Below are 27,010 nucleotides of genomic sequence, written 5' to 3' on the forward strand. Positions count from 1 at the left end.
ATGAGTGATCTAATTCTCTGCATGTTACCTGATTTTGAACAATACTTTAAACACAGCTTTCCACATTAGGTTTCCCTCCATGGATTCTTTGGTCAATGAGATTTAGGCCTCTAAACCTGGGTAGATTCCCAGGGGTAGGATGGAGCATGGAAAATTGAGAAGGAGATGAAGAGGCAGAGGGCATACCATCTAATTTTAACGCTCAGCGATTGCTGTCTTATTTTGGGTCACTGACACCTTGTTTTAACTGGTTTCTATGGTAATTGTATTAGTAATCTCTTTCCCTTCAGGTAATCCTTTCAAAGCTCACTGAAAAGCTAGAAGAGTAAGAAGCAATAGATTAGTTGTGAGCACAGAAGCTGGTTTAGGAAGACCTTGGAAATCATTGAAAGGTAACAGGGTTTGAGATAGAGGTAAGTAGCCAAATCTATTTTTACCAAGCAGCTGGTTTTCAGAGCAGATGCCCTAGGTAAGGGTGACCCCTTTAATGAAGCCTCGTAGTTTAATATCTCCTGATATTTACAGAGTGTCTATTTTCTCTTAGGCACACATGACTCCTGCTACAGCCATTGACACAGACATGACACACACAAGGAAGACAAGAGTTGATGTTTTAACAGTATGTCTCAATTCTAAGATGTTTAGATCTTTACTAGACTGCTGCATAGACAGAAAGACCTTCTAAGAGTTAAATTTTAAGTGCTAAAGTGATTTCATTTCTTCTACTGTTTCATGTTAATAATAATTACTAAAATGTGGATACTAGCTCAAAATGGCTTTCTTAGAGTAGGAATCCTGTTTTATATACTTTCCTTTTAGCATGAGTTGCTAATGCCTTTATACTACATTGTCTTCTTGTAGTCAAAACTCTTCAGTTCCATCAAATTGATTATCTTCCCCAATAACACCAGCAGCCTTCATCCATTTCAAGGTTGGGTTGTGTGACTGTCAAGGTGATCACGAGAGTTTCCAGTTTGTCAGAACATGCTGTATTTATGCCCCGCCCCCTTCCTGCCCTTTGCTTTCCTTTCTTCCTTTTGGAGCAAGTGCTTCCTATGTAGTCCAGGTTTGACTTCAAATCTCAGTTCTCTTGGGTTAACCTCCAGTGCTGGTGTGACATTATGTGCTACTGTGCCCAATTTTGCAAGGCAGTTAAAGTCCCAGGCTGGCCTCAAACATGGCTGTTCTCCTGACTTAGCCTTCCAAGAGCTGGTATGATGAGTGCATAGCACCTTGTTCAGATGCAAAGCAGCTTTGCTTAACAATTGCTCTTACAAAACTCTTCGCAGAGGTTCAGGTTCATAATCTCACTAGTATTTAGGCTCACTATTTTATAGGACCAAAGGGACAATCATTGATTAGTAGTATAAATAAGATAGTAATGGCTCTTGCAAAAATTTTCAGCTAGGATTTCTTAAAGGAAACATTTCCTTTACACTGATATATTATTTTGTTAAGAATTTCCAAGCCAAAGGCCAGGTATGTTGGCACATGCCTTTAATCCCAGTAAAGGCAGGTCTCTGTGAGTTCAAGACCACCCTGGTCTACATAGTGAGTTCTAGGACAGCCAGAACTACACAGTGGGAGCCTGTCTCCAAATGAAAACAAATAAACAAACAAAAAATTAATTTCCAGGCTGGGTGTGATAATGCCTTTCACCCCAGCACTTGGGCGGTCAGACAGGTGGCTCTTTGTGAACTGGAGGCCAGTCTGTTCTGCATAGGGGGTTCAAGGCCAGTCAGGACTACATGATGAGACCCTGTCTCAAAACAAAGAAGCAATCTGGACACTGATGTGCATAAAGTGAGGTATATCAATATAGGATGTGTACTATAATCTCTCCTCTGTAATACTAACATGGGAGGAACTCATATCTCTGTAAACGGTTCCTGTGTGCTTCTGTTTGAGACAAGAACTGCCAATTTACCCCCAGATGAGACCCTGAGAACTTAATTGGTGTCATTATCTACTACTGAATCATCATTAAGTCACTCTTCCTCAGAGTGGAGATGTGGGCATTCTGGATTGTTCTGATTATTCCAAGCACACTGGTCCCAGGAACAAGAGAGGAAAAACATCTTGTCTATTAACTAAACATGAACCTTTACAGACTACTTTCCAACGTATTAAATTTTTACAAATCTTATCTTGTTTATTCTTCTAACAGATCTGTGAGGCATTCTATATTCTTCTTATTTTGAAGCCTAGGACCCCAGGCCGAAAAGACTAGATGGATTGCCCGAAATCACAAACTGTGCAAAAGTCGGAGCAGCAGCCTAGATGTCACAACTCTGATTTCAGTGCCTTTTCTTACAAAGCTTGGTGAAAAAAGGGAAGCCATACTTCTAAGGAGGAGACTGTAAAATATACCTTGTATATTCTCCAAATCAACAGGCTACTTTTGTATTATCATAAGTAGATTCAGCAGATGGTAGTTGGATTAGTACCCAATTGCATTACCTCACCTTTTCTGAAAAAGGAAAATTTTGTTTCCATCTTCAGGTCATTTCACAATCAGAAGATTTGAATAAATCTTTTTTTTGTTTGTTTTTTTTTTTTTTGTTTGTTTGTTTTTTTGAGACAGAGTTTCTCTGTGTAGTTTTGGAGCCTGTCCTGGATCTTGCTCTGTAGACCAGGCTGGCCTGGAACTCACAGAGATCCACCTGGCTCTGCCTCCCGAGTGCTGGGATTAAGGCATGCGTCACCAGCGCCTGACTTTGAATAAATCTATTTTTAAAATATTAGCCAGCTAGTGTGTGCTCCTGTAATCCCCGCCCTGGGGAGGCTGAGGCAGGAGGATCTGAAGTACCGGGCCAGTTTAGATTGCAACAGCAGCTGAAGCAACAATAACAACACAACTGGTCACACTGCCTGTCACCCTCAGCCAGACCTTCCCAGGACTTCAGCTAGTCCCATGGTCTTTAAAAAGTTTTATTACGCCAGGCGGTGGTGGCGCATGCCTTAACCTCAGCACTTGGGAGGCAGAGCCAGGCGGATCTCTGTGAGTTCGAGGCCAGCCTGGGCTACCAAGTGAGTTCCAGGAAAGGCACCAAAGCTACACAGAGAAACTCTGTCTCAAAAAACCAAAATAAATAATAAATAAATAAAGGTTTTATTACATGTATTGGTTTATTCATTTCCAGAGACCAGCTTTTGGGAGGTGGTTCTCTCCTTCTACTCTGTTGGTTCCAGGGATCCGGCTCAGGTCATTAGGCTTGGTGGCAGATGTCTCTACCTGCTGAGCCATCCTTCCAGCTCTGTTCCCATATCTCCTAACGCAATGTGAACCCTGAGTCTATCTGAATCTGTTTCTCCTACTTTCTTCCCTAACCGGATTTCCTTTCCGTTTAAATAGTTCACTGCCTGCCCTATGTGGGATGAGTTCCTACAGTACTGGCAGGCCGTGCCCTAGACCTGCGAGTGGTTTGTACGTCCTGTGACTGCTTCGACAGCCTGGCTAACCGAGCGCAGCAATGGATTTCTGAGTCCCTGGACGAATGTCTGCCATTAGCCCATCGGACCATGGTGTTAGCAAACATGTGTGACTACGGATCATTGCACATGCAGGGACTGTATAAGGGTGTTTGATTTCATTGCTTCTCCCAAATGATTTCCAACTCCAAATGTTCGAAAGCAGAGGAGGAATGAACGAACCAAAGGAGAAGAATGAACTCTGTAACTATTAAATGACCCTTCAAAGAAGAAGTGTGTGCTTCAGTTTGGATTTCTTACCTTGTCTTGTTAATTTTTAAAATTTCATCTGGCGTTTAAATTTTAACGTAAACTCTTTACTTCTTACTATGTGCGCTATACTACACATCCCATAATAAACACTGGCTATGACCCTAATTTAGGTTTGATTTAAAATAGAACTACTTAGGAATCTGACCAAGGCAGAGAAATGCACCAACACTCACAAGGCACATTCTTTTCTCAGGCTGCCTCAGTCTTTTGCCCTGGGCAGTAAACTGTACCGTAAAATAACCAGTTTAATAGTTGCTGTTTTCTTTCGGTCTGCTGAGAAAAGCTATAATGTTGGCAAAGTGACAGAAAATTTACAAATGGAACCCAGCATATCACATATATATGTGAGGAATGTGTGTGGTACATAATATCTGTGCCATCTACGGTTCCCTCTTATTTCTTTCCACTTGTGATAAACAGACAAGGAATTAGGGAACGTTTAAAACTGGCTGAGTGGAGAGCCCCAAGAAAAGCAAGTGGTGATTCTTGAGCCTCTGTTGCCCCGGAAAATACAAAGTTGTCTAATAACCAACTCAAAGCACCTTCTATTTTTTTTTTAAGGGAAAAGCAGATTGTGGTTTTTTTTTTTTTTTGGTTTTTCGAGACAGGGTTTCTCTGTGTAGCTTTGCGCCTTTCCTGGAACTCACTTGGTAGCCCAGGCTGGTCTCGAACTCACAGAGATCTGTCTGCCTCTGCCTCCCTAGCGCTGGGATTAAAGGCGTGCGCTGCTGCTGCCGCCGCCGCCGCCGCCGCCGCCGCCGCCGCCACCGCCGCCACCACCACCACCACCACCACCACCCAGCTGCAGATTGTTTTTAAAGCATGAAAATTCACTGTTTGAACTTGTGTTCAGCTAATTCTTTACATATTAAGAAGAGACTTTTTTTTTAAATTTAACTTCTTTATTGACTGGGAGTTTCACATCATGCACCCCAATTCTGCTCACCTCCCGGTCTCCCCATATCATCCCTTCATCCTTGCTGTGCCCCCCACATAAGGAAACAAAACAAAGTAAGCAAGCAAGAAAACAACCCCCCCCCCAAACCACCACCACCACCATCAGAAAAATCTCGTGTCTCCATCTTTCCGGCCTCTCCAGCACCTCTTCATTCATCCTGGTGGCTTTGGAGGCTTCGGTGTGCCATATAATAGACCTTTGTCCCATCAGCTTTACTGGCAAATGCTCATTGCAATGAGTCTGGCCTCTGGTTTCTGGTACACCATCATCCCTGGATCCTCACCCGAACTCCTCTGGGGTATCCTATGGCCTTCTATAATCTGGGAGAACTTGTGGGTATCTTTCCAGAAGTCCTTTCACAAGCTCCAGCAGGTCCTAAAGGGAGTAAATGCTAGGAAGGGTCAACCCAAGGCCCGACTGTGGGCCTGGGTGATAGCCAAGCTGGTCAGTCTCGGCCACTGGGGCCACAGTCCTCCCCTACATGCATGCCCTCAGGGTCTTGTCCACCCTCGCCTGTGGTGAGGGGTAGACGGGCCATCTCTCCCGAGTGCAGGGGCCAGCTCAAGAAGACACTTCTTAGGAAATCTAGAAGAGACTGTGGCTGTCCTTACACAACAGATCTTTATGTGCCCCCAGCTCCCTTTTCTATTCTCACCCATGATTTTTTTCTTTACTCTGTTGTATGTTTGAGCTTGGCTTTTGCAACATGTATCATTTTCACTCACAGGTTAAGACAGCTTTGAGGCTCTTAGTACAACATTCTGTATATAATGGTAATCGTTTAAAGCAGGAGATCCGGTTGTGCTTAATAACTTGTAGTTCGGATTACATAAACACTACAAGAAGGAGAAACAGGGCCCTTCTGTGTACCAATTTCAGATTGCTAGCTCTCTGCCTGGGCAGAATGCTAAGAACCCCGAGCTAGGCCATGATGAGATTACTTGGTCAGCGTCCTTGACTTCTGAAACTATAAAACCAAACCCTTTTCAACCCGAAATAAAGATGATGCAGGAAATTAGCATATTTACTTTCTGTGATTTTGCTACTTAAGTTTGAGGGTAGAGAGGAAGAAATTTGATGGTCTTCATAGTTCTTTAAGCAATTTCATTCAAGTTGGAAAGATAGCTAAGGATAGTCCAAGAAGAATGTGCAAAAAAATTATGTATTTCCTCCATCACCTACTCATTTTGCCCACTGCAGACAAGCCTGAGCAGGAATCTGTCCTATTTATTCTTAGGGTTCCAGACTGGACTGATCTTTGAGTTTTTGTCTTTTGTTTGGTTCAATGTCTTATTGTTGCTGTCTTTGTTATCTGTGGTTGAAAGATTGGTAACTTTCACACCCTGTATTTCAAGAGAAGTTAATCAAATATCACCCTGGTTTTCGACAACCAGGCAGGCACTTGAGAGCGGGGAGGGGCTGTTCCTGGACTTCCCCTGTTCTGCTCTTACTTGCTTTGAATATTCATGTCCTGCTTTGCTTGAGGGAAGCCTGAGATACTTTTGCTGCTTAATATAAATACAGTGATAATCAGGCCTTTGAATGTATGAGTGAGAAATACCCAGCACATTTCAGTCATCTTTTATTTTATTGAGTGGCCTTTGCTTCCTGTCGCTTTTCACAGGAACTTTAAATACGAACACCATTCCGGCTGCTATCTTTATACTGGGAAGCTCTATGTGAGGCTGAAGTTTTTACAGGGAAACTTGTTTAAAACACAGTTGTCTTTAAAGGCGGGTTTGCCACAGCAAAGGTTAGGGGTTGCCAATAAACCCATTTATAGCAACTTCTGTATTCTTCCCTCTATGCACACGAACGGCCTGTGCACAGTTCCTTTTGGAATTTATACTTGATCCTTCTGCAAAGAAAGGGGGTCCAAAGGGTTTTGGGAATAGAGTGGGGCTGAGCCTTCTACACGTAAATGGGCTGTCTGGATGGCTGGGAAGTTCTGGAGGACCCAGGTCTCCCAGATCCCCAGGCCATTCTTGGACTTCTGTCTGTTGGGAATAACAAAACATTTTGGGAACTAGGGAGTTTAATTTACTGCCACCAGCCTACTTAATAATAGCATCTTTGTCTGTTCCCCTCCACGACTCCTCCTCCTGACAAGAAAGCTATACGCGGCTGGCCAGTGGACTCAGCCCAGACCGCATCCCCAGCCACAGACTTCCAGGAGGCGGTGGGCCCCCGACCCTGGACAGTCACTGATCCCCGAGCACCCCCCAATTCATTTTTGCGAAAGAAAAAGGTGCAGTGAGCGAGATGCACTGTCCATCTCTCTTAGCTCATTTTGGAACCAGAAAAAAATGTGTTTGTTTGTGTATAGTTAAGCGAGGGGAAGAAAAACCAACAAAGCCACCCTAAGGCATCCGCGGAAACTCCAGCTTGGCTAATTGCTCTCATATGTCCTCCTCCAATGCTTTTAGAGAGCAGTGTAGACCAAAGGCCGGGCCACTTTACTGATTTTAAAGCGGCTGGGGAAAAAAAAAGCGGGGTGGGGGGCGACTAATCACACTTCTGATCCTGTCCCACAGGCGTCCAGGAGGAGGGAGCCCCAGGGGAGCAGCCTTCTCAAAGGAAGCTTGGCCTCCCGCAGGGAACGGGCCGGGAGAGGAGGAGCGGAGGCGCCGGGCGGAAAGTTCGCGTGCCGCGCCCCAGCGGGTCCCCGGGCCCCGGCAGCTTCCAGTCGGGAGGGGCGCGGGAGGCGTAGCCCCAGCGGGCGCGCACAGCGAAGGTGCCTTCCGGAACACGCGCAAGGGCGGGGACTCGCGCTGCCAATGAGGTCCCGGTGTGGGCCGAGCGAGGCGGGGGGACGGGCCCGAGCGCTGCCTCCGCGGTGGCAGCTGCGGGAGCCCGGCTCGGGAGCCGCAGGAGCCGCCGCAGCCGCCGAGCGCCCAGCCCGCCGCGCCCTGAGGCCCGGCCCCCGGGGTGGGAACGGCGTCGAGCGCTGGAAACTTTCCTAGCAGGTAACTCCAGCTGTCCGGGCGCCCGCTGCGGGCCTCCGGGCGTCCGCAGCCGGCTCAGTTGCCCGGGATGGCCGGGGAGGAAGGGTCCCGGGTTGCAGCCCGGGAAACGAGAGCCAGGCTGGTGGGAAAGTTTCGGGACGTCCCCCCTCCTCCTCGGCCGGGCACAGCGGGAGCTTTCCGGGAAGAGGCGCGGGCGGACATGCCCGGTGCTCCCGGCCTCGGGCTAGGCGCTGCCGGGGAGTCGGTGCAGGCCGTTTCCTGCGCGCCGGGAGGAACGGGTTGCAGCAGAGCCGGGCCGGCGGGGGGGGACACCGGGATCACGCGGCTCGCAAGACTTTCCCAGCCGCCCCTCGTCCGCCTCCTCCGTCCCTTGGCTAGACAGGGCCTGGGCTGCGCAGGGCACCTGGGGTGGGGGTGGGGGAGACATGCGGGAGGGGCGCATGGCACCGCGGGGGTCTCGAGTGTCGCGCTGCGCGGGTCGCGAAGTTGCCGAGCGAACTTCAGCTGGGAAAATCGTCTCGCCCGCTGTGGGCTTGAGAGGGTGTGCTTCGCTCCTGCAGGCTGCGACTCGCATATGCACGCGAATTTCTTTCCTTGGTGGTGGTGGCGGCGGTGGGGTGATGGCTTGGGATTAGACCTTGAAGATTTTTCTTTTCGTGCCAGCTAAGTGGAGGGTCGTGTCAAGTTTGCGAGTCCCCTTGCCCTTGGGCGATGAGTGATTACTTTTGGAAGCATTATGAGGATTCAGGTTCTTCCTGGAGGACTTTTGGGTGTGTAGGGGGGCTCCCCGGGCTCGGCGCGGTTCTTTCCGGAACGGCTGGCGGGGAAGGAAGCCCTGGGCATTGTGTAGCGTGTTTGCAGACAGCAAGATCTCTGGACTGGCGTTCCCAAAACTTACTTATTGTGTAAAGGCTCCGGGAGGAAATGCGGCCGTGGCCAGGTAGAAACGCGGCGCCGCGGCCGAGGGCGGGGGACGCCGGGCTGTGACAGTCTTCTGCAGGCTGCCTAGGCTCCTGCTTGGGAGCCCCGGATCCTTGTGCCTGGAGTAGTGGGACTCGTCTCAGTATTACATTTTCCTGCGGAGTGAACTCAGGGAGGTGAGGAGGGCACCTTCATCTTGAACTTGACCCCAGAAGTAGCGTCCTGGCGGGTTAAAAGGTAAAGGCAAGCTGAGTCTTAACCTGGAAAGGAGTTCAGACGCTGTTGGCTCCTTGGTTCAAAATCTTTTAGGAAAGGGCTCGGGGCGGCCGAGGTCGCGAACTCTGGAAATGCCAGACTCATCAGACGGCCGAAGTTAGTGTGCTGGGGGACGGAAGGAGAAACCTGGTTGGCTGGCCCGGGGAGTTGATTTTTCTTTGTGGTGAAAAAGAAGGGAGCCTGCGTCTCTGCTTTCACTAGATCCGCTACTCCCCTTCACCCCACTCCCCCCTTCCTGGGTCGTCCTTATCCTGCCAGGCTGGCACTCCTGGGGTGGGGGAGGGAGGAAGAGAAGAAAGCAGTTGTGAAGTTTCTCCGGGCAGCCCGGAGGTATTTCAGATCTGCTACTAGGAAGATTCCTGGATTTTAACAGCTGCTTCTTGATTGCTGGGAATGAAAGAATTTATGAGCGCCTGTGAGGTGCTCATTATGGTGGCGTTCTGAGTGTTTTTCTCATCTGGGCTACTTAAAGAGCTCACAGGGACTTCCCTACAATCTGCAAAGTTTGTGTCAGCCAGAATGCTTGTGGGTGTCAGTCAAAAAGCATCATAAATAGATCTTGGTGCTTTTACAATGAGTATGCCTAGTAAAGAAAGTTTGGTGTCTGACATTACTCGAGTCCCCTTCCTAGAGATTTCTTCCTACCTGCCAAGTTGGACGTGTCCTGGCTTCTCAACTACTGTGATTCTGTCAGCAAGGGATGGAAAATAGTGTCATTGATTTTTGGTGGAGGCAGGGAAGTCCAGAAATAAATGTAAGGTCACTTCCATGTTCCTGGTGCCACAAACTTTTGCTGGAACTCGCAAGTATTGATTTTCCTGCTTTTTTGGTTCAACCACCAGAATGTCTAAATTATCATATTTCATGTTTGTTGTGGAGCTAAAACATAACTGATTCATAGTCAGTCAGCCCTTTTCTGCTTCCCATAACAGCCAGAAGAACATTTTGTCTCTTTAACCACATAAAATGTATTTGATGCCATAGTGGGGTTTTGATGCTGGGTGATTGAGGGCATAATTTTAGAGACAATGGAATTACTTTGACTAAATCATCCATTTTTAGACAACTTCTTTTCTGGGTTGCTGATTAATTCTTTATCTCCCAGAGAACATTAAAAGCCCTGTCCCTGGGCTAGTAAAGCTATAATCCATATTATAATGAGGCTTGCCAGAATAGCTGGGAGGTAGTTGGGTCTGTTTCGACTAGGCACTTAAAACTCAATAGTAAAGATTTTGTTTCTGTTAGACTGAGAATTTTCTAGTTAGAAAAATGGGTTTATGTTCTTGTCCAGTATACATGAGGCCTTGTTGGTGGGGGTGTGTGTGTGGAGAACAAACTTTATTTTATTTTTATTGTGGAACTTTTAGTTTATACACACATGTCACACACACTGGGGAATTGTGTTAAGTCTCTCGAACGGTCTTTTTCTTAACTATTTTTTGTTTGTTTGTTTGCTATTTTGAGACGGGGTCTCACTATAGTCCTTGCTGCCCTGGAACTCACTATGTAGACCAGGCTTCCCTCTAACTCAACAGAGTTCTCTCTGCCTCTGCCTCCCGAGTGCTGTGATTAAAGGTGTGCATCACCAAGCTTGACTCTGAACTGTCTTTTAAATGCCTATTGTAGTTGTAAAACTGCCTCTCCCCCAGCTTACAGAAGCATTTGCTCTCTAGGGCTCTTCAGCCTTCCTGGGTTTTTGTTTTCTTATGGATTATCCCCAGAATGGAATCACATTGCAACTTTGTGACTACAAGAGTTGGGGAAATCTAGGAATTTTGGAGCCCGTGTGTAATAGCAGAACAGTGTAACAGCAATCGTAAAGAGCTACAATACCTATTTTATCCCCAAACCTCTCAGTTGAGTCAACCAGGATCCCAGGAAGTCAGATTGGTTTGCCTGATGTCACCTGTGATGGAGCTGAACTTGAGCCCAGCAGGTCCTTGTTGTCCTTTCTCTCCCTCTATCTACCTTTACTCACGGAAGTCACCTGTGAATTCACTAAGGCCTGACAGACAGAACGTGTGGCAGTTTCTCACAGTGTTTCATTTATGGTTATTTTGGTTCGAGAACCCCAGGGCTTTATCTCTGCTCTGATATGAAGGATTAAAAACAGTTCTCTAATAATGATAACTGAATATTTCTCCCTAGGAGAGTTTCAGAAAGTCACATACCTCTCTCTGACTAATCATTTGTTTACTTTCAATTTCTTTTCTTTCTTTCTTTTTTAATCAAGTACGCTTCAGTGATTTATATTCCAGATGTGTATTGCTGATAGCATTCTTGAGGAGATCCCTCCTCAGATCTACGTCTTTTTAAAAACAAAGATGAACACACTCTTTGCCTTTCATCTTGGCTTCTCTCAGACTAAGTATAAAGCCTGGCTGAATATCCCCTTCTTGGATTCACGTGCCCTTCCTATGGAGTACATAGATCGATTTTGTAGCACTTTTCATGCCATGCAAGTCTTTCTTTGTGGTTAAATGGTGAAGTAGGAGGAGGGTGCAGTGACCCATTTTCACTCTTGGTCTACTGTGTTCCTGCCTGCCTGTTTAGGAGTACTACGTGTGGCTGGACCCTCAGTCTGGAAGCTGGTCAGGATTTTCGGTAATACTGAGAATCAAATCTAGATTTTATGACATGCTAAATACATATACCACTGAACTACACCGTTTGTCAATGAACTTTAACAGGTTCAAAATGAAATCATATGCTAGGATACCAGCTTTTTTTGTTTGTTTTGGTTTTGGTTTTTCGAGACAGGGTTTCTCTGTGTTGCCCTGAATGTCCTAGAATTCACTATGTAGACCAGGCTGGTCTCAAACTAATGAGAGATCCACCTGCCTCTGCCTCCCAAGTGCTGGGATCAAAGGTGTGTGCTACCACCACCACCGAGCAGATGCCAGCTTTTTTACTTTACAGCTTTTATTTATTATTTGATCTGTGCGTGTGCAAGCCTGGGTGCACATGCCATGTTGTGTGTGTGTGGAGTTCAGAGGGCAACTTTTGGCATTAGTTCTTTCTTCCACTGTGGTTCTGGGGATTGAACTCAGGTTGTTGATCTTGTACATCAAGCCCTTTGGCCCATTGAGACATCTCAGTGACTCCATATAAGCCCTTTTATGATCGAGCAACTTGTCCGTATAAGGCATTTATTTATTGGTTGGTTGTGACAGAAGGTCCTGACTGAGTAGCCCAGTCCGGCTTCAGACTTGTGCTCTCCCTGCCCCAGCTTCTGTGTGCTGAGATTACGGGTATGTGACACAGCTTGTATCTTCATAGTCAGCTTTTGAAACTTAACTTTTGGAGGAATATCTTTGCAAAATATTAAGAAACGGGGTTTAACCCCATTTAAACAGATGTGTCAGTGTCTGTTCACTGACTGGTAAATCTGAGACGGTTGCTCTCTCCTCAGGGAAGTGAAAGCGGAAGAGAACGTTGTGATGTAGTATTTCCTAGTAAAGTCGGAAGGCGGTCAGTGTACCTAAAGGGGACAGCAACAGAAAGAGGGTTTCCGTGAAGAAGGCTCTTAGAAGCATTATCTGGAGGTGAGTGAAAGGCATTCTGGTTTTGTTTGCTGTCTTGCTAGTCAGTTGTCTCTGTAGAGTGACTATTGTCTTTAAGGGGCTTCTGTGAGTGTGGGTGATGGAGGAGAATGTTCTAGAAAGAAATGTCCAAGGCAAGAAAAATGTTGCAGAGACAGGGCATAGACCATGGGTTTCGGCATGGATTTTGCCATCAGCATGAGAGAATGTATTAGTCCCAAAGTCTCCCAGCCACTATTCATTGTAAATAGACGTGAACTCACAATGCTCAGCCAGTTAACAGAACCACCGTGACTCAGCACGTTCCTTGCCTCACCCGGCATGCCTAGGGTCACGCACCCCGGAAGGGTGGAGAGCGTGGAAGAATCAGGTAGCTGTGCGTGGCCTTTTCGCACCAAGAATGTACTGAAGCAAAATGGTATATTACGTGACATACAGTTTTGAAGATGTGAAAGATATACAAGTAAAAACGCATATATTGCACCTCTGCAGTTTAGACTCAGTATGTGATCATGTGATACACTTTCTCTTGTCATACATGCATCCTCTGTGTTAAACATTCTTTGGCCCTGTTTTAATGACTGGTTACTAAGTCTATTGCATATGTTACCATCACCAGATAATCCACTTTGACCTTTGATATCTTTGGACCGAAATCTCCCTTGAGGCTATTGGAGCTCTTTGCCTCAGACGGGATGCATGTATGTAAGTCACCGAGGCCTAGCTCAGCCTGTGGCTCCCGGTAGCTCCAAAACCTCCTATCATCAGAAAGCTGCCTCTTTCTGTCAGTGCCAACCTGAGAACAATGTGAAAGGACCCGGATTGGCCAGAGAAGAGTTCCAGTTGGCAGACCCCATTAAACCCACAAGATGGGACAGTGTCCCACAGAGGAGGTTCTTGTGGGGAAGAGACGGAGAATAAGAAAACAAAAACATCTGGCCAGCACAGCATGGATGTCTAGAGGTGGTATTGGCTGGCCCAAAAGGCAAAAGGCTGAACATTCTTAATGTCTTTATGACGTACGCCCCTGTAGTCTGGAAAGCATAGGCTTGTCCACATTCTGCAGGGATATAGTCTCTGTGTGTAGAGGGGTATTGAATTAACTTCTAAAAACTTAGGACGGGTCATGATGCCCATATAGTGTATTATGATCCCCTCTCACTGCCAGGCTTTGCTCTAAATTCTTTGAGATTTGTAACATCAATTATTAATGTTTGTTGAGTACTTGCTGATGTGGACCTAGATGTGTGAATTTAAAAAAATCCACGGAGATGAAAGAGTAGTTCTCTCATTACCCCCCCCCCCCCCCCACCTCCAGCAACAGTTCTGCATACAACAGCTTTCTGTATCCTGGCCTCCCTTGCTTCTTGTGAAATAGACCAACCACCACTGTTCATTTATTTAGAATGAGAACTAGCCTTAGTTGGATGGTTGTTCTGCCTAGGCTGAGGCTCATCCAGGATTCACTGGCTTGAGTGCAGGGCATGGGTTGGTGGTGGGGCATTGCTGTTAAAAACTCACAACATGACTTCCTACCATGATTCTGCCTTGTTTATTTTGTTTCTCGGTGTAGCCCTGGACATTCTCGAACTCACTCCATAGACAGGGCTGGCCTGTCAGAGATCCGCCTGCCTCTGCCTCCCCAGTGCTGGGATTAAAGGCATGCGCCACCACCGCCCCACCCACTGCAGGGCCACAATTCTGCCTGTGATGACTTTTTAATCGTCCACATATTCATGGGTAAGCTGGGTGTGTCTCCTGCCCCAGGGAGAGAATCTTGCATCAGGATAATTGTAGTATAACTGCACCTGCTGTCAGTGGCCGATTAATGAGCAGGTTTGTGACACCAATTACGACTTGCCTAGCTTCAGCATCACCTGAAGCTCGGAGTGGTCTAACACCATGCAAAGGTTGACGGTACCTAAAACCACAGTGGCTTCTTCTCAGCTGCTGAGTTAACCAGCCCTAGCGCTACCATGACTTAGAACCTCTCTGAGGAAAATAATTCTTATTATTGCCTGAGACAGTGATTACCAAAGCAGAATGTGCCAGACTATCCAGTAAGGGAGAGAAGGAAATACCAGAGCTTTTCCAAGGGGAAAACAAAAGAGTTTTCCTAACGTTTATATATGGGTACACACTGAATGTAGAGCTGCTCAGTACCTGTCACTTGGGTTGTGTGAGGAGCGTTTTACAACCTAGTGGAGTTGACTGTGGTCACCTCACTGCTGTTCTTGCCTTAGAGCCGTGGTTCTTAACCTTCCTAACGCTGCGACCCTTTATACAGTAGTACCTCATGCTGTGGTGACCCCCAACCATAACATTATTTTCATTGCTACTTCATAACTGTAATTTTGCCCCTGTTATGAATCATAGTGTAAATATTTGATATGCAGGATATCTGATATGCAACTCCTGCCAAAAGGATTATAACTCACAGGCTGAGAACCTCTGCCTTAGATGAACCCTATCCATTTACATAGATTTATGGTTTATATTATCTATTTTTAATTAAACTGGCTCCCACAAAATGGGAAGCAACTTTAAAAGGTTCTTGCAAAGAATGTGGGAAAATGCTAACGGCACACAGTTGGAGTAAAGAGAGTGAGAAGGTATGAAGGATGAGAACTTATCACAAAGCTGGGTGGTGGTGGCGCACGCCTTCAATCCCAGCACTCGGGAGGCATGGGCAAGTGGATCTCTGTTGTACGAAATCTAAATTGTCTTTTAATAAAAAAAAAATCTGGAACCAGATATTGAAGTAAAAAGATCAGAAAAACAAAGGAACAAGCCACAATCACCACCTCTTACCTCACCAATTCCTCAGCCTAAAAGGCTTTGTAGCCGAAAGGCCTCTAGTCAAAAGGGATGCTTCTGCTGAAAAGCCCTTAGTTCCCGTCTTCTCACCCCTTATACACTTTTCTCTGCCCAGCCGTCACTTCCTGGAATTAAAGGTGTGTGTGCTTCCCAAGCAAAGGCATGAGATCTCAAGTGTTGGAATTAAAGGTGTGTGCCACCATTGTCTGGCTCTGTTTCTCTTCTAGACTGAGTCAATCTCATGTAGTCCAGGGTGGCTTTGAACTCACAGAGATGTAGATGGAGCTCTGCCTCCTGAGTGCTAAGATTAAAGGTGTGTGCCACCACTGCCTGACCTCTATGTTTAATCTAGTGGCTTGTTCTGTCCCCTGATCTTCAGACAAATTTTATTAGGGTACACAATATATCACCACAGATCTCTGTGAGTTCAAGGCCAGCCTGGTCTACAGAGTGAGTTCCAGGACAGCCAGAGCTACACAGAGAAACCCTGCCTAAAAGAAAGAAAGGAAAAAAAACAAAACAAAACAACTTACTACAAAGTGATTAGGAGTTTTGATAGGTTGGCACAGGATTTGCATATCAACTTATTAATAAAAATAAACTAAAATATTGATTGAATCGTCTCATTAGATTCTTGGGAAAAGCCATATGTTATATTCTTCATATGTGGAATCTAGTCACTATTCTATGCACATATATAAACAAATGTACATATGGATACAGTATAACATGTAGAGACAGGAACAAGAAAGGCTAAGTATTGGATGAGGAAGGACTGATTGCAGGTAATAGGCACAGGTTAGGAAAGAGGGTATGAAGTTAATTGGTTTTCTAGTTCTAACTCTGTCATAGATTGTTTTTGGTGGCTTAAGTGCACAAAAATATATTGAATAGTGAAAGTCTAAAATCCAATATGAGCTCCACAGCTTCCATTCTGAATGGCCGCTCTAACTGTACAGAAGTTCATTGTGCTGTGTGTGGTGCGGCACACTTTTTATCCCAGCACTCAGGAGGCAGAGACAGACAGATTTCTATGAGTTTGAGGCCAACCTGGTCTACATAGTGAGTTCTAGGACAGCCAGGGCTGTGTAGAGAGACCTTGTCTCAAAGACCTGCCTCCCTCCCCCACAAAAGAAAAGTTCATTGAGATGAATAGACTTTGGGTCTGGTTAATTCTGGTGTGTGATTTTTTTTTTTTTTATTTGCAACTTTTGTTTTGCTTTTTCAAGACAAAGTTTTTCTGTACAGCCCTGGCTGTTCTGGATCTGTAGACCAGGCTAGCCTTGAACTCAGAGACATCCATCTGCCTCAGCCTTTGGTCTTTGATAAGGCTCTTCCTCTTTCTTCTCCAAACTGAAAATTGCATCACCCTAAGACATAGCTCAAAGGAACTCAGAAACTGATTTCTCATGAAGATTTCCCTCTCTATTCCCACATTTCAGTGACCCCGCCCCCTTCATCTTCCTGGCACGTGGCTGTGCATTTCTTTCTTTCTTTCTCTCTCTTTTTTTTTTTTTTTTGGTTTTTCAAGACAGGGTTTCTCTGTAGTTTTGGTGCCTGTTCTGGATCTTGCTTTTAGACCAAACAGGCCTCAAACTCACAGAGATCCGCCTGGCTCTGCCTCCCGAGTGCTGGGATTGAAGGTATGTGCCGCCGCCACCACCCATCCATGCCTGTGCATTTCTTAAGATGTTTTTCTCCTTTTACCTTGTATAATTAAGTTGCTCACCTGTTTGCCCTGCCCTGATGGGGTATAAGCTTTTTGATAGTAGGGGTCTTGCCTTACCTTAGTCGCTTAAAAAAATTATTGGCTCCTTCTTTGGAATAAAGAGACAGGCCGAAGATCCATTTTTAAATATTTTTATATAAAAGTTTTTAATCTATATCTTTAAACTATAGGCTATACACGATTTGGAAAGGAGACTGTTTCAAACAATGATCAAAGAAGAATCATCCGTTCTCTGCCTTTTCTTTTGTCTGGTCACTCAGAAATATAATGCCATCAGCTATGATTGTTGTTGTTTGCTGCCTCACATGATTTTTATCCATGTGTTCACCATAGTCCACTTTCCCTTCCAGAAATATGTGAGCGTGGAAAAGGTTCCATGTACTGATAGGCCTCCTCTCCGAGGCCTGGTTGAAACACTGATATTCTGTGCCATGTTGTCTTTTGACTGACATCACCTGTTTGGAGTACTTCACTGTCCCCTGATCACCACATCTCATTTGTTGCCAGAGAAAATATTGTGACTGGGTTTTGTTTTGTTTCCTTCCACCTGTCTTGTGACAGGGTCCTGACCTGCTCGCCCAGGGAACCGAATGTGATTCAGAGATTGTTCAAGAACCAAACTGCTGGCTACCTCAGATGCTTGTCTTACAAGCTGATGAAACACCTGCAACACAGGTATTCAAAACATGCCTTTGGTTTTTCTTACAGTCTAATCTTTAGGCTTTTCCTGACGCACATCACCACCCGGCTTTGTGATAAGTCCTCATCCTTCATACCTTGGGTACTGGAGTTCAGAAAAACCAGGTAGGCATGGTGGCCTCCTGTAATCCATCACTTGGGACCCAGAGACAGGGGACTGTGTGTGTGTGTGTGTAGTGTGTGTGTGTGTGTGTGTGTGTGTGTGTGTGTGTGTGTGTGTATTGAAAATAAAGACCGAGTATCTTCTTCTTGGTGCACACTATTAGTTGTCATAAGTATACAGCGTGTAATATTACCACAGTAAAATGACCGCACCCAATACCCGCACTACCTTGCCTCTGTGAATCTGACATTCTTTGTTTGCTTTTTGAGATGCATACAACACTAGTGATTGCTATTTTTTTCCAACATATATGTTAGAATTTTCCATTCTAATACATATGAAGTGTTTGTCTTATTATGGTTTGATTGCTCAAAGGTCTTTAGTCTGCTCTTAAAAATACTTGGTTACATAGTGTGCTGCTTTTCTGTGGGAATATTAACATGAGCAACAGTGGGAGGCTCCATTGGATGGTGGTACAGAAACATCATTGGACAGTCCTAGGCGGGTACCTAGTGGATTAGATAGATGAAGGTCTTTTGGTAGTTTTAAAATTAAAAAAATACATGTGTGTGTGTGTGTGTGTGTGTGTGTGTGTGTGTGTGTGTGTGTGTGTGTGTGTGTTGCACATGCCGCTGTGTGTGTATGGAGATCAGGGGACCAGCTATGGGAGTTGGTTCTTTCCTTCCCACAGGGGACACCAGGAGTCAGGTTCAGGTTGTCAGACCTGCGGCAAGCCCCTTTTTGCCTTCATGTGCTGAGCCATCGCATTAGCCCGGTTTTTCTTTTTCTTAAAACAAGGTCCCATGCAGCCCAAGCTGGCCTCAAACTCAGTAAATAGCTGAAGCTAGCCTTGAACTCCGGATCCTGTTCTCTCACACTTTTAAGTGACGGGCTTGCAGCCATGCGCCACCATGTCCAGCTGATATGTAGGAAGACCTAAAGGCCTGTGAATGGTTAGCCATCTGTAATTACCACCAAGCAAAATCCTGGGAGACTGTCCTGTATGCTACTGTGATCCTGGCCAGAGCATTCCTGTTGGGAATGATGGACTCTTCCACCACTCAGCTGACATTCCTCACATAGAGAGGCTAATTGAGGGTTGACAAGCTGTCCGCTTTCAAGTTGAGCTCTGCTAGATACTGTGTGCTGCTATGATGAAAAACAGATTCCTCCAGAGTTTTGAGGGTCAAATGACAGAGTATATACGAAAGTGTTTGGAACGTTATAAATGGCCTTCTATAGGCAGGGGAGGCATAAAATCTGATTCTTGTGGTGTTGACTTCTATCTCATATTTCTTCGTTAGCCATTTCTGTTTCCTTTTGAGTACATTTCCATACATTTTAAAGTATAGCATATCCTAAGTAGAATGGGATGTAGTTTTTCTCAAAGAATTGTAGGTAGTAATTGAAAGTGGCTGTAAAGCATTTAACTGTGGAGTGGGGATGGTGTGTGATCAGGTGATGCTTTGGCAGTTTAGTTGGCTGAGTATTGGAAGGACCTGCTTACACGTGGGATATGTCTGCATAAAGATGGGAATCGAGGCTTCTGAGGTAAGTGATGGCAAACCTGAAGTGGTACCCAGGAGACGTTTGATTTTAGGAGTATTTTCATCTCCTCCTGAGAGAGGTGTTTGGTGTTCCTTGGAAATATCTCAACGGAGTTTGGGAATGAAAAGTTAAGTGTAGTTTGACAATCTGGATGAGTTTGAAATTGTTCCTCTGTGGATTGAGAGGAAATGGATGAGAATAAGTAGAATTTAACTTCGTGGAGGGCAGGTTTGCAGTGGAGTTTAGTGTCTGTAGAGATTTAGAAACCAAAACATATCAGAGACACAGCGTAGTTAGAGACGCACGGGCCACAGGAGCACTAAGTAGCTCTTAGATTGTCGACATGCAGATGTGATTTTATTTATCTGTTTGTGTCACAGAGACCAGCTTTGCGGCCCAGGCTAGTCCAAAACTCACTGCCCACTTGCTTCATTCAGCTTCCTCAGTGCTGGGATTGCAGCTGGCCACCACTGCATTCTAGCTGCCTTGTCTGAGGTTCTTAACTTGAATGTGACTTAAGACAACCTTCCCACAAGGTGATTTGTCTAAACAAACAGCAGTTCCCAAAGTGGCTTCCATGAAAAATTAATTTTCATGGAACCGCAAGGGCACCGCAGAGGAAAAGGGTTCTGTAGTTAAATAAATGCAAAAATCTGGGTTAAGCAAAGTGTACCATGTAGCTAGAGTTTTCTCCGGTCCTGCCTGGCCCACGGTCAGGACAAATCTCTCTCACCCGCCAGTCCCGCAACAGCTCAGACCCAACCAAGTAAACACACAGAGACTTATATTACTTACAAACAGTATGGCTGTGGCAGGCTTCTTGCTAACAGTTCTTCCATCTTAAATCAACCCATTTCTATTAATCTATAAGTTGCCACGTGGCTCATGGTTTACCGGTATCTTAACATCTTCTCATGGCGGCAGTTGGCAGTGTCTCTCTGCCTCAGCCTTCCACTTCCCAGAATTCTCTTCTCTGCTAGTCCCGCCTATACTTCCTGCCTGGCTACTGGCCAATCAGCATTTTATTTATACAGAGTGATATCCACAGTAGTACCAGATGCGTGTGTTCACATGTGTGTGGCTGTACCTGTGTGTGCAAATATGTATAGAGGCCTGAAAGTGATGTTGAGTGTGGAATTAGTTCTTTTCTATTGCTGTGATAAAACATGTCCAAGGAGACTTGTAAAAGAAAGGGTTGAATTGGGCTTACAGTTGCAGAGTTAAAGACCATGAGGGTGGAGCAAAGGCTTGGTGGCAGGAACAGCTGAGAGAGCTCATGTCTCTAACTGTAAGCAGGAAGCAGAAGAATGCACTGAAGATAACTGAGTTAAAGTCTGCCCTTATGACATTCTTCCTCCACCAAGGCCACACCTCCTAGTCCTTCACAAACAGTTCCACCAACTGGGGCCCAAGTAGTCAAGCATATGAACCTATGCAGGCTGTTCACATTCTAACCACCACAGTCTTCTTCCATCACTCTATTTGGTTTACTTAGGGTCTTTCGCTGAACCTAGAGCTTGCCAGTTCAGAGTAGTCCAGTGAGCAAGCTTGCCCCTGAGTCCCCTGTCTCTGTGTCCCAAGTGATGGCATTACAGGAGGCCACCAAGCCTACCTGTTTTTTCTGAACTCCAGTACTCAAGCTTATGTGACAAATATTGAACAATCTTCTCAGCCCGAAACTAGGTAAGTTTTTTAAAATGCCACAACTTTTAAACACTCAGGTCTTATTCTAGATCTCTTAGGAGGTAAATCGAGAATTCATTGTTTTGCAAATGCATGGAGCAATAGGTATTTTTTTTGCAAAGCATGCTTTGGCTACAGAACAATGCTGGTTGAGTAGTTTGTCAGATATTTTAAAGCAAATCCAGTTATATAATTTTGCTTCACCAACTTTGGTACATTTCTAACTAAGGACTAAAAAACATCACTACTTCATTATCACATAAAATTAACAATAATCTCTCCATATTATTGTCCCCTAGATGTCATTTATTAACATTTTTTTTGTACCAAGAGTGAATCAAATATTCTCATTCTATACTGTGTTGATTCTTCCTTCAATTTTTTTTTTTTAAAGATTTTATTTATTATGTATACAGTGAATGTTCAGCCTGCAGGCCAGAAGAGAGCACCATATCTCATTATGGATGGTTGTGAGCCACCATGTGGTTACTGGGAATTGAACTCAGGACCTCTGGAAGAACAGCCAGTGCTCTTAACCTCTGAGCCATCTCTCCAGCCCTCAATCTTTTTCAGAACAGAAAAATACTGTTTACTGCTTCCCTCCGCTTCTTGAGCTTCGACAAGGAGCTTGTAGATTACCCTATATTCTGACATCATTTTCTTTTTCTTTTTCTTTTTTTTTTTTTTTTGGTTTTTCGAGACAGGGTTTCTCTGTGTAGCTTTGCGCCTTTCCTGGAACTCACTTGGTAGCCCAGGCTGGCCTCGAACTCACAGAGATCCGCCTGGCTCTGCCTCCCGAGTGCTGGGATTAAAGGCGTGCGCCACCACCGCCCGGCTCTGACATCATTTTCATGTGGTGGTCTTTATGGTGCTACTTTGTCCCTGTTTTCTATAAACTGGAAGCTAGTTTTAAAGGTATAATCGGGGCCTGGTGAGGTGACTTAGCAGGTAAACAGACCTGCTGTCAAGTCCTATGACCAGAGTTCGATTCCTAGGACCCATCTGGGTGGAGAGAGCGCTGACTCCTGCAAGTTGTCCTCTGACCTCTACTCTCAAGCCATGGCAGGAGCATGTACACATGCCCACAAAATAAATAAGAATCTAATAGAGCCATAACTAGAGTCAGGTAAAAGTTTTGGGGCCAAAAAGAAAAAAGAAATAAGTCCTAGACTGTCTATTTTTTCAGCCCTGTGGTTTGGGAACATTTAGGTTTAGTAACTCATAAGCAGTATCTTTTTTAAAAAATAAAGAAATAATGATGTAGAATCTGTTTGGATTTTATTACTTTTATTATTTATCTGTTGATTTTATTATTAGCATGTCAAGGAGGTGCCAGTTGAATTGGTCCAGATGTTGTGGAAAAGCCTGGGTAACCGGAAGGAATAGTATACTGTACCTTAGATGGCGTGTGTCTTTTGAGTAAAGTGTTTTGGGCGTTGAACATTTTTGGTTTAATTCAAAATGGCAAGGTACCCGAGTTTTAATGATAAACTTCTGTTGTATGGTGACTCATTTTTGTTTGCACGATAGTTTAGAAATATGCATCCATTTTATTTTTCCTAGATACATTTTTTTTTCCTAGGTACAGTTTTTAATAAAGATACTTTTCTGACGAATGCTTGGGCCAATCTCAGAACAAAACCGCAAGGAAGTCCTCAGAGCGGTAAATTTATCTACACATTATCTTGTGAACTCAGATGTATAAATCAAAGTCCTCAGCATTGCTGACTTCGCTAATTTAATTTGCCATTAAATTTTTTCCCCTCCCTCTGTAGCCTTTTGAGTGCTTTTATGTCTGGGAAAAAATAAAAGGAATTTGTGTGTTAATGAAGAATAACTTAACCACATATTAAAGTGGCTTTATATGATGAATAGCAACCTTCCTGAGCTTTTGCCAGCACATTCTTATATTTAATCCCTCAGCTGGCAGGGACACTGTTTTATACATTCAAATTTGCCTTGTGTGAAGTAAGGTGCCTTGGTCATAATAGGTATTTTGTAACTATAGCACTGTACTACAAATATATGCTCTCTTCTTTCTTTCTCTCTTCCTTCCTTTTTTTCTTTCCTTCTTCCCTCCCTCCCTCCCTCCCTCCCTCCCTCCCTCCCTCCCTTCCTTCCTTCCTTCCTTCCTGTCTTTCTTCCTCCTTTCAAGATTAGCATCTTGAGTGCAGCAGGTGTGTGCCACTGTGCCCAACTCCTTTTTTTTTTTTTTTCAGGTGTGGGATAGCAAACCAGACTGTACATACTAAGCCAGTGCTCTCTCTCTACTGTGGAGCTGTGCTCATGACCTTTGGAGTCATGTGAACCTAGATTTTGTGTGTAGCTGTGATAGGAGACTTGACCTATTTCCCTCTTTGTAAAATGAGGATAGTAATGCCTCTTTCTTGGAGTTGGTGCCAGGACCAAAGGTAGACGCTCTAAACTGCTTACTGCCAGACTTGGCTCGTAGGTACCCAGGCATGACTCTTCTCTCTTCTTATCATTGTTGGATGAAAAACTGAAATTTATTTATTTTGCGTCGTCTTTCGTGTGAGCATGTTTATGTGTGTGGGAAGAACACCCACGTCAGGGTGAGAGTGGAGGTCAAAGGGCAGGTTGCAGTTATTGCTGCTCTCGTCCCACCAGGTGGATCCCAGGGATTGAACTCGGGTCATCAGGCTTGGCGGCACCTCTACTGACGGAGCCACTTGTTCTGAGCGTTCTAAGAATTCTTAGTTTAAAGGGATCTAAGCTCAGCAGTAGAGGATTCTCTCTGTGGGCTTCAGTCCTCAGCTCAGGGCTGGGGGAGGAGTTGATAATTTATTTATTTTATTTTATTTTTTTAAATAGAAGTCTAAATAAGAACTTGGTTTCATGCTCCTCTCTAAGGTGGTTGGCTTCTATTTAAACAATTAGATGTCCATACAAAAACTTTTGAACAGACATGCAGGGTAATTTTAGGTGGTAATTTATGGAAGAGAAGGAACTGGCCGACCAAAAGGGGTATTTTTACTATTGGCATAGGAATACTGCTAAGTAGCCGTCTGGTTTTTACGAAAATCCATTTACCTACTGAGACTGTGAGAGTATCACTGGCTTCTGGGACTTTGGTGGTGTTTTGCTCTGTGGTTCAGAACAGTAAATAGTATTTTATTTAGATGAAGCATTTCCGCATACCACACTCCGGTCCTGCAGATGTGTTTATCTATGGGGCGGTTGCCAGCCAGGAGGGCAGGCTTCCCCAGAGAGCTCCCAAAGTGGGTGATGGTGGTGGGGGAGCAATCCTCTTTACAGACAGGGTGTCTTGTTAAAGACCATGTCTGCTGGGATTAGCTCTTGCCAGGCGGGATCAGCTCCTCTGCAGTTTGTCTCCAGGTCTTTCTTAAGTCACCGACTTTGGACCTAGCTTGTGTAAGGAGAATGCTCAGTAAGACAAGGGGTTTGTGTTGCTTACTACCCAGGTGGTATTCCTTCTGAGAATGAACTCAGTACTCCAGTGACACCTAAGTCCAGCTACACTTGAGGGCTTTACTCTTTTCTCCCATTTCCAGGTGTGTTGGTCTTTCCCATTTTGAATATTTTGTTTAAGCCTGAGGGACCTCTTCCACTGACCAGCTTCACAGTCCTGAAGTCAGGCCAGGAGGAATGAGGCAACATACCTGCTCTCTCCACCATGGAAGAGATGCCCTTTCTCTAAGGATGGAGACTGGGTTCTGAGCCAGTGGAACTGATAGAGATTTCACCTTCCTTGGCCCCCATTGCTTCCTTCACTAACAACAGCTTCAGCCAGTCTCACAAATACCATGCTCATGCCTTTGCAAAGATCCGAGGATGCCTGAAGGTGTGTGTCATCATGCCCTGCTGGTCATTGATGTGGTTTGTCCTGGTTAGGGTTACTACTGCTATAATGAGAGATAGGGCCTAAAGCAAGTTGTGGGGAAAACGGTTTATTTGGCTTACACTTCCACATCATAGTTTATTACTAAAGGAAGTCAGAGCAGGAACCCGGAGGCAGGAGCTGATGCAGAGGCCATGGAAGAGTGCTGCTTACCGGCTTGTTCCACATGGCTTGCATAGCTTGTTTTCTTATAGTACCCGGGACCAGCAGCCCAGGGGTGGCCTTGCCTGCAATGGGCTGAGCCCACTCCCACTGATCACTAATTGAGAAAATGTTGTACAGGCTTGTCTGCTTACAGCCAGGGACGTTTGATCAATCGAGGTCCCTTCTTTCTAGTGACTATAGCTTGGGTCAAATTGACATAAAATTAGCCGGTACGTGGTTCCTTTGCATCAGAGGTGGGTAGGACTGTCTGTTGCTTCCCTCCTTTGGAAGCTTGCATGATGCCTTCTGGTACCATGAAAGCTAGTGCTTGGAGAGGGGGCATTCTGGTCACTCCAGGCTTTGGGGCCTCTGGGCCCTGCGTCTGAAGTGCATAATGTCTTCAGCAATCAGGACTTAATTTTCCACCTCTGAGGGGGAGGGTGACCAGTGACAATAACAATAGAAATAATAGCAATAGCTTAGACTATTTTGGTAGCCTCTTGCATAACCCTGACCAACAACTCAAAAGAGGGCTTCTTATGCCTGGTGTTGGGGTTTTCTGTCTTTGGCTCTTGCAGTTTTTGAGGGCTGTCACGTCTTTGAAGGACCAGGCCCGTGTCTTTGTCTGAGAGAGTAGCACACAGGACCCTAGGGGAAGGTGACCAGCGAGGAGCTAGTCCTGCGGGAGAGAGGAGGAGGAGGTCGTGGGGGAGGAGGAAGTGGTGGTGGAGGAGGTAGAGGAGTTGTTGGTTCTGGACCGGCTTCAGGGAGCAGAGGGAGGAGGTGAAGCATGTGTCGGATTTTGCCAGGTGGGAGGGAGTGCTTTCTGGATGAAGGGATCACAATGAACAGAGGCTGGGAGGCATGAAAACAAGTCATGCTTGGGGGTTTGTTCTAGAACAGACGGTGCCTGGCATTTGGGTAGAGTGGCTGGGAGGAGAGAGCCAGATTGCAGAGGCCTTGCATGCCAGGCTAAGAAGTGTGGACTTGCTCCCTTGAGCAATGATAGCTGTCAAAGGCCTTTCAGCTGGGAGGTGATGTAATCAGATCTGTGCTTTGGAGCAAAGCCTTGGCAGCGGTGGTATGGAGCAAAGGAGATTGGCGTGGGCACAGATGGGTGGCAGGGCACTCCGTTAGGCTTTTGAAGTAGGTCAGGTGAGAGATGACATTTAAGGCTGGAGTTGTTGGTCCGGCGAGGACTGAAGGCAGCTAAGTGCCTTTTAGTGTGCATTTAAGACATATTAGCTTGTGGGGTTTTCATAAAGGGAAACAGGCCCAGGGTCAGGTGGGTCAGCCAGGATTTGAACCCTGGTTGCTACCCCATGGCACTGTCCCCTTAGAACAGGTGTCTAAGAACACCATTTCAACAGACTGAGTTTTCAAGGTGCAGTGTACTTTTTCAGCAGCGCATGAACTGGGCAGCATGGAGTCCAAGACAGACAGGGACTCAGGGAAAGGCGGAGCCAGGCAGAAGCGTGAGCTGGGACATCAACAGGGAGACACCCCAGGGCCACAAGAGGACTGGGCAGGGCCAGGCTGAACCTTTCTCTTGTATGCCCGTGTTTGCTCCGGATGATATGGCTGGCTTCGATTGGCTGCCGTGAGTCTTGTTTTTTGGAAAACTGTGCATTTTGGGAATTTGAAGAAATACCCTTTCTCTTCTGATTTCTAGAAAGCTTAGACTCCAGGGGGGAAACACAGTTTATGCTTCTTTTCTAGTTTCCTTTAAGCACCCTTACCCGGTAAGGAACTTTGCCAGCCTTCCACCCTGTTTTTGGACACAGGGTCTTTCACTGAAATTGGGTTTGGCTAGGCTGGGGGCCGGTAAGCGCCCTTGAACCACCTTGGTCTCCCCCAATCCCTGACTGACTCAGCCATCTCCCCAGCCTCTATTTCAGGAACTTTTCGTAGCCCCTTAAACCATATGGTGTTGATTTTTGGTTTAAAAAAAATAATCACCTAGGAAAATGATTTATTTTTATGATCTTATGTGCATTTAT

The 27,010-nt window shown here is 45.4% G+C and overlaps 1 protein-coding gene and 1 pseudogene across 6 annotated transcripts in view; one reads left to right on the forward strand and one right to left on the reverse strand.

Annotated features, from left to right (window-relative positions):
• The first annotated feature begins 7,529 nt into the window (after positions 1-7,529).
• Positions 7,530-27,010, forward strand: part of Tanc1 (tetratricopeptide repeat, ankyrin repeat and coiled-coil containing 1) — a 229,452-nt gene continuing 209,971 nt past the window's right edge. For 5 of the 6 annotated variants that reach the window (XM_052723606.1, XM_052723610.1, XM_052723609.1 and 2 more), the window contains exon 1: positions 17,515-17,628. The gene's annotated coding sequence lies outside the window, so the exon portion shown is untranslated. Of the gene's footprint in view, positions 7,669-17,514; positions 17,629-27,010 lie in introns of those variants that run through there. The other variant, XM_052723607.1, reaches the window with a different exon arrangement.
• On the reverse strand, positions 16,833-17,641 carry LOC128100864 (single-stranded DNA-binding protein, mitochondrial-like; annotated as a pseudogene).

This window comes from Peromyscus californicus, unplaced genomic scaffold, assembly GCF_007827085.1.
Source record: "Peromyscus californicus insignis strain IS unplaced genomic scaffold, ASM782708v3 Scaffold_7__1_contigs__length_154581171, whole genome shotgun sequence".
NCBI lineage: Eukaryota > Metazoa > Chordata > Mammalia > Rodentia > Cricetidae > Peromyscus > Peromyscus californicus.